The 6,564-nt window shown below is 48.9% G+C and overlaps 2 pseudogenes across 1 annotated transcript; both read left to right on the plus strand.

The window, feature by feature from the left end:
• Positions 1 to 3,593: 3,593 nt before the first annotated feature.
• LOC101563039 lies at positions 3,594 to 4,463 on the plus strand (annotated as a pseudogene).
• A 365-nt stretch (positions 4,464 to 4,828) lies between these two features.
• On the plus strand, positions 4,829 to 6,558 carry LOC101563441 (annotated as a pseudogene). Its single transcript, XR_192702.2, has one exon. The product of XR_192702.2 is annotated as a pyruvate kinase PKM pseudogene (transcript).
• The last annotated feature ends 6 nt before the right edge of the window (positions 6,559 to 6,564 follow it).

Raw genomic sequence — 6,564 nt, forward strand, 5'->3', positions numbered from 1 at the left:
AAATTAGGGCCGGGGAAATAGCTCGGCAGTTAAGCGCCTGCCTGGCAAGCCCAAGGTCCTGAGTTCAATCCCGGCCCAGTGCTGTGCCCGCCCCGAAGCCAGGCACGGTGGCGCGCGCCCATAATCTCAGCGCTGAGGAGGGTCACCAAGAGTCCGAGCTGCGGGCTGGGTAGCGAGATTCTCTACCAAGTAAACAGATTAAAAAAAAAAAAAAAAAAAGCGCCCATCGAAGGACAGTACCGGGGCCCTCCGTGTCCCACGGCCCTCCGCGGGGGCCACAGCTGACTGTGCGTGCGAGCGGACCCAGGCACAGCCGCGCACACGCCAAGTTCGCGGGGACGTGACCCCGCAGGCGCGCGGCTTCGCCCCTACCGCGGGGCGCCACCCGCTGCTCCAGGTCTCGAGGACAGGCGCGCCCTCAAGTTCGTCAAGAAAAGGTGGGGACGCACATGCGCGCCAAGAGGGAGCGTGAGGCCGCGAGCAGCGTGCCGGCCGCCGCGAGGAGGCAGCTGCCCGAGCGCGCCTGGAGTGAAGCTTTGCAGAAAGTTCCAAAATAAATAAAACAGTAAATAAGACAATAAATAAAATTTAAAAAGTTCTATGCCCATGTGTGCATGAACATACACACTGGCCCTGAGTGCTTTTACAAGCTTTTTGTTTTAAATGTATTTGATACAGGGTCTCACTATGCAGCTTGCACTCCTAGCGATCCTCCCTGCGCTCAGCCTCCCCAGCGCTGGGATTGCAGGGTGCGCCGCCACGCCCAGCGCACCTGGCGGTGGGGCCCGAGCGCCTGCGGCGAGCGGGACTGAGCCTGGCTCCTGCGCTGCAGGCACTTAGTCTGCTGAGCTAGCTTGCTGGCCCTTACAATCAATTTCTAATAAGTCCAAATGCTCAAAAAGAGACACGCCTACTTCATATTAACTTCCATTAAATAAAGAAAAAAGATCTACAAATTATGTAATTAATACCATAACTGGCAAAAAATGAATGACTTGACTTAGGAGCACAGATGCAAAATCATAAATAATGTCAGAAATAGACATTAAGTGTTACTAAATATGCCTTATCTAGAAATAAGTGTGTCCCCGTCCCCATGGCAGAAAGGCCACTCACTTAGCTTGAACAGCTTAGCAAAACCATGTCTCAAAATAAAAGATAAAGAGGACAGAAGATCCACCGGATTGTAGAGACCAGGGCGCTGTCCCCAGTGGCCCCCAGTGGCCTCAGTGGTCCCTAGTGAAGGAACCAGAGAGTCTCTGGCTGACAGAGAAAGCACACGGGGACCAGTGCAAAGTAGGGCAGCACTGTGTAGAGGAGGGAAGGGGAGGAGAGGGGGGGGGGAGGGGAGGGGAGGGGGAGGAAAGAAAGGTCAGGGCTGGCCAGTTAGCCACTGCCCTAATTGTGGTAGCCTGGATACAGTAATGACTGACAGGAAGAAGCTTGTCTTCTGCTCTTTCGCTACCTTCTGCCTGTCACGAACTGTTTGTCCTCTACGGTGCCTGTCTTCTATGACCCTGCTGTGGAGCCAGCCAACTGAAACCTCTACAAACAGTGAGGAAAATAGCCTTTCCTCCTTTAATTGTGGATGTTGGGTATTTTGTCTCAGCAATGAGAAAAGGAATTAAAACAATGACTGTAAATATATGGGCCCTGAATATCAGTAAGCCCAACATTATAAAACGAACATTGCTGGGCATAAAAGATTAAATAAATACCAGCACAATCAGAACAGCAGCCTCAAAGCTCCACTTTAACAAACAGATCAACTAAAGAAAAAATTAATGAAGAAATGTCAGAGCTTAACCACACTCTCAAATAAGCTGTCTTCAGCGAGATCTACAGTGCTATGTCCTACTACAGCAGAATGCAGTTCTTTTCAACATCACACGTAACTTCCTCAAAAATAAATCACACGCTAGTTTGTAAATCTTGCTTAAATAAACACAAGACTCAGAATCATCTTATGTATACTATCAAATCATAGCACACTGAAATTAGAAATCAATTACAAAAAGGCCACAAAAAATTTACAAACATCTGGACATTAAATAATACACTCCTGAACATTCAGTGGGTGACAAAAAAAATAAAGGAAAAAATTAGCTCCTAGAATCAAGCGATCATGCCCAGTGCAGCACACCAGAGCCTAGGCACACCGGAGAGGGAAGCTCTTGCTATGACTGCTGTCGGAAAATCAGTGGGTTCCAGTAATCTGGTGATCCACCTCAAGATACACGAAAAACGAGCCTAGGCCAAAGAAGGAAATCAGAAAGATCAGAATGGAAATTAACAAGCTGACACTAAAAAAAGAAAAAAAGAAAAAACAAAACAAAGAATCTACAAACTGAAGAGCTGGTTCTTTGAAAGAAAAAACAAAATGGACAAACCTTTAGTCAAACTTACCAAAAGAGAAGAAGAGACCCACATCAATGCAATTAGATGTGAAAAGGCAAGATCATAAAGGACACCATTAAAGTTCAGCTCATTAGTGACTACCATGAAAAACTATACTTTAACGAACTGGAGCGCATCGGTGAGAGAGCGCAGCGGACTAAGTGCCTGCTTCAGCAAGTACAGGGCCGAGGGTTCAATCCCAGCACCACAGGCCGCACCAGCCCCACCCTTGGTGTGCACCGAGCTGACAACTGAGTCCAGGCATGGTGGTCAAGCTGCTTAGTGAGACCCTGTACCAAATACATAAATGAAAAGAGAATTGAAGAATCTTTGAAAAATGGATAGGTTCCTACACATATATGAACCAAAATTAAACCAAGAAGACATAAAAACTGAACAATTCCATAATAGACAATGAACAGGAAAAAAAAAAAAACCCAGAACCTCTTATTAACTAAGAAAACCCATGGCCTGATGGATTCACTGCTGAGTTCCACAAGAACTTTAGGAAGAATATAATACCAGTACTTCTAAAACTCTTTAATAAAGTTGAAGGGAATGGGCTGGAGTGATAGCAGAGTAAGTGCCTGCCTGGCAAGCGCAAGGGCCCGGGTTCAATCACTGGTACTGTGTGCCTTGCTAGCCCAGCCCCAGGGGAACCAAGCCAGCCACTGAGTCCCAGCTGCACAGTGAGACCCTGTACCAAATACATAAAATTAAAAAACAAAACCAAACTTATTCCTGGTAGCTAGAATCACTGTGATTCCAAAGCCAAACAAGGACCCAACTAAAAAAAGAAAACTACAGGCCAGTAGCTTTAGTGAACACAGACATAAAATTGCTCAACAAGATGCTGTTAAAGAAAGCAACAAAACATAAAAAATCACCCATCATTAGTAAGCAGGACATATCCTAGGGACCCAGGAATGGTTCAACACACACAGGTCATGCAATGCACCACAGAAACAGAAGCAAGGATGGAAAGTACATATCATCTCAATAGACACAGAAAATGCATTTGACTAAATCCAATATCCACTTATTTTTTTTAAACCCTGAAGAAGTGCCATCTTACTTTTAGTTAAGTGCTCAATCTAAGTACTGTGGACTCCAAAAGTAAGCCAATTTGAAGAGCCATCTGAGGATACTGAGAATCATTTTCAGATGTCTTTAAAAGAAAGCTTTGAGCTTTTCTTGTGAGGTGAGGTCTCGTAGTGCATCTCAAGCAGCGCTTGGTGGGGAGTGGTTCTCCTTCACGTAGCAATCATGCAGAAAGCTTCACGTCTGAAAGGAGAGCTGCAAATGTTAGCCACAGAGCCACCTCCAGGCATCACATGCTGGCAAGAGAAGGACCAGATGGATGACCTGTGAGCTCAAATATTAGGTGGAGCCAACACACTTTATGAGAAAGGCATCTTCAAACTAGAAGTTATCATTCCTGAGAGGTACCCATTTGAACCTCCACAGATTCGATTTCTGACTCCAATCTATCATCCAAACATTGATTCTGCTGGAAGGATTTGTCTAGATGTTCTTAAATTGCCACCTAAAGGTGCCTGGAGACCAGCCCTCAACATCACAACTGTGTTGACCTCTATTCAGATGTTCATGGCAGAACCTAACCCTGATGACCCACTGATGGCTGACATTTCCTCAGAATTTAAGTATAATAAGCCAGTCTTTCTCAAGAACGCCAGGCAGTGGACAGAGAAGCATGCAAGACAAAAACAGATGGCTGATGAGAAGGAAGTGCTTGATAATTTACCAGAAGCCAATAACTTTGAAATAGACAACTCGGCACAGAAAAGGAAGGCTAGGCAGCTAGGAGGCATAGAAAAGAGGTTTTGCCCAGATGTTCAAGGAGTTTGTCCTGATCCATCTTAGTTAATGTATTCTTTACAAGGTGGTCTGGTTTGCTTACCTTTCTTGAATGTTCTTCTTTGTTTTCAATGACATTATAATTTCTGTATCCTGTAAAGGACTCTGTATATTTATGTATTCTGCTCTACAGTGATTCTGAGTGTAGTTTATTTTATTTACCTTGTACATACGTATTTTGAAACCTCTTAAACCTGAAGAATAAATAAGCATTTAATGTTGAAAAAAAAAAAAGAAAGCTTTGAGACAAAAATTATATCAGATGATATCATCAATCAAAAACACAGAAATTTATTCAATAGGTCAATAATTCTACCAGTGTCTCCCATATACTAAGTATACAGAGCAAAATAAAACATAGATAACAGGAAATGGGGAGATAGGTATTTTGCAAATGGGAAGGGGACAAAGAGACAGGAGGAAGCATAGAGAGGGAAGTAGAAGGGGAAGGAAAAAGAACTAAGATGTGTCATGTACCTGTACCAACTCCCTACAATAAATGTAACCACTATGTATTGCAAACATGTACTAATAAAAATAAAAACTATGACAGCGGCGACGCATCCCGACGTTGCAGAGCTGTGTGCTCGTCCCTGCCTGCAGCCACAGCCGAGTGCACGAGCACCTCACAAGCCATGTCGAAGTCCCACAGCGAAGCCGGGACGGCTTTCATCCAGACCCAGCAGCTGCACGCAGCCATGGCTGACACATTCCTGGAGCACATGTGCCGCCTGGACATCGACTCGGCCCCCATCACGGCCCGCAACACCGGCATCATCTGTACTATTGGCCCGGCCTCCCGCTCGGTGGAGACCCTGAAGGAGATGATTAAGTCTGGGATGAATGTGGCCCGGCTGAACTTCTCTCACGGAACTCATGAGTACCATGCGGAGACCATCAAGAACGTGCGTACAGCCACCGAGAGCTTCGCTTCTGCCCCATTCTCTACCGGCCAGTGGCTGTGGCCCTGGACACCAAGGGCCCTGAGATCCGAACCGGGCTCATCAAGGGCCGCGGTACCGCCGAGGTGGAGATCAAGAAGGGAGCCCCGCTCAAGATCACGCTGGACAATGCCTACATGGAGAAATGCGACGAGAACGTGCTGTGGCTGGACTACAAGAACATCTGCAAGGTGGTGGACGTGGGCAGCAAGATCTACGTGGACGACGGCCTCATTTCTCTGCTAGTGAAGGAGAAAGGTCCTGACTTCCTGGTGACGGAGGTGGAAAATGGTGGCTCCCTGGGCAGCAAGAAGGGTGTGAACCTCCCCAGTGCTGCCGTGGACCTGCCTGCTGTGTCCGAGAAGGACATCCAGGACCTGAAGTTTGGGGTAGAGCAGGATGTGGACATGGTGTTCGCGTCCTTCATTCGCAAGGCTGCGGACGTCCACACGGTGAGGCAGGTCCTGGGGGAGAAGGGCAAGAACATAAAGATCATCAGCAAGATCGAGAACCACGAAGGCGTGCGGAGGTTCGATGAGATCCTGGAGGCCAGCGATGGCATCATGGTGGCCCGTGGTGACCTCGGCATCGAGATTCCTGCAGAGAAAGTCTTCCTGGCCCAGAAGATGATGACTGGGCGTTGCAACCGCGCGGGGCAGCCCGTCATCGGCGCCACGCAGATGCTGGAGAGCATGATCGAGAAGCCGCAGCCCGCGCGGGCTGAGGGCAGCGATGCGGCCAACGCTGTCCTGGACGCGGCAGACTGCACCATGCTGTCCGGGGAGACGGCCAAGGGCGACTACCCGCTGGAGGCCGTGCGCACGCAGCACCTGATTGCCCGAGAGGCAGAGGCTGCCACCTACCACTTACAATTATTGGAGGAGCTGCGCCGCCTGGCCCCTATTACCAGCGACCCCCCAGGAGCCGCCGCGTGGGTGCCGTGGAGGCCTCCTTCAGTGCTGCAGCGGGGCCATACTCGTGCTCACCAAGTGCGGCAGGTCTGCCCACCAAGTGGCCCGGTATCGTCCACGGGCCCCCATCATCGCTGTGACCCGCAATCCTCCGACGGCGCCAGGCGCACTTGGCTCGCGGCATCTTCCCCGTGCTGTGCAAGGACCCTGTGCAGCAGGCGTGGGCTGAGGATGTGGACCTGCGTGTGAACTTGGCCATGAATGTCGGCAAGGCACGAGGCTTCTTCAAGACAGGAGATATGGTCATCGTGCTGACCGGGTGGCGCCCCGGCTCCGGCTTCACCAACACCATGCGTGTTGTGCCCGTGCCCTGAAGGCCCTGGAGCCCGTCTCGACCCCCTTTCCCTTTCCCTTCCCTCAACCCATCCATTAGGCCA

The sequence above is a fragment of the Octodon degus genome, unplaced genomic scaffold, assembly GCF_000260255.1.
Source record: "Octodon degus isolate 3935 unplaced genomic scaffold, OctDeg1.0 scaffold00105, whole genome shotgun sequence".
Classification (NCBI taxonomy): domain Eukaryota; kingdom Metazoa; phylum Chordata; class Mammalia; order Rodentia; family Octodontidae; genus Octodon; species Octodon degus.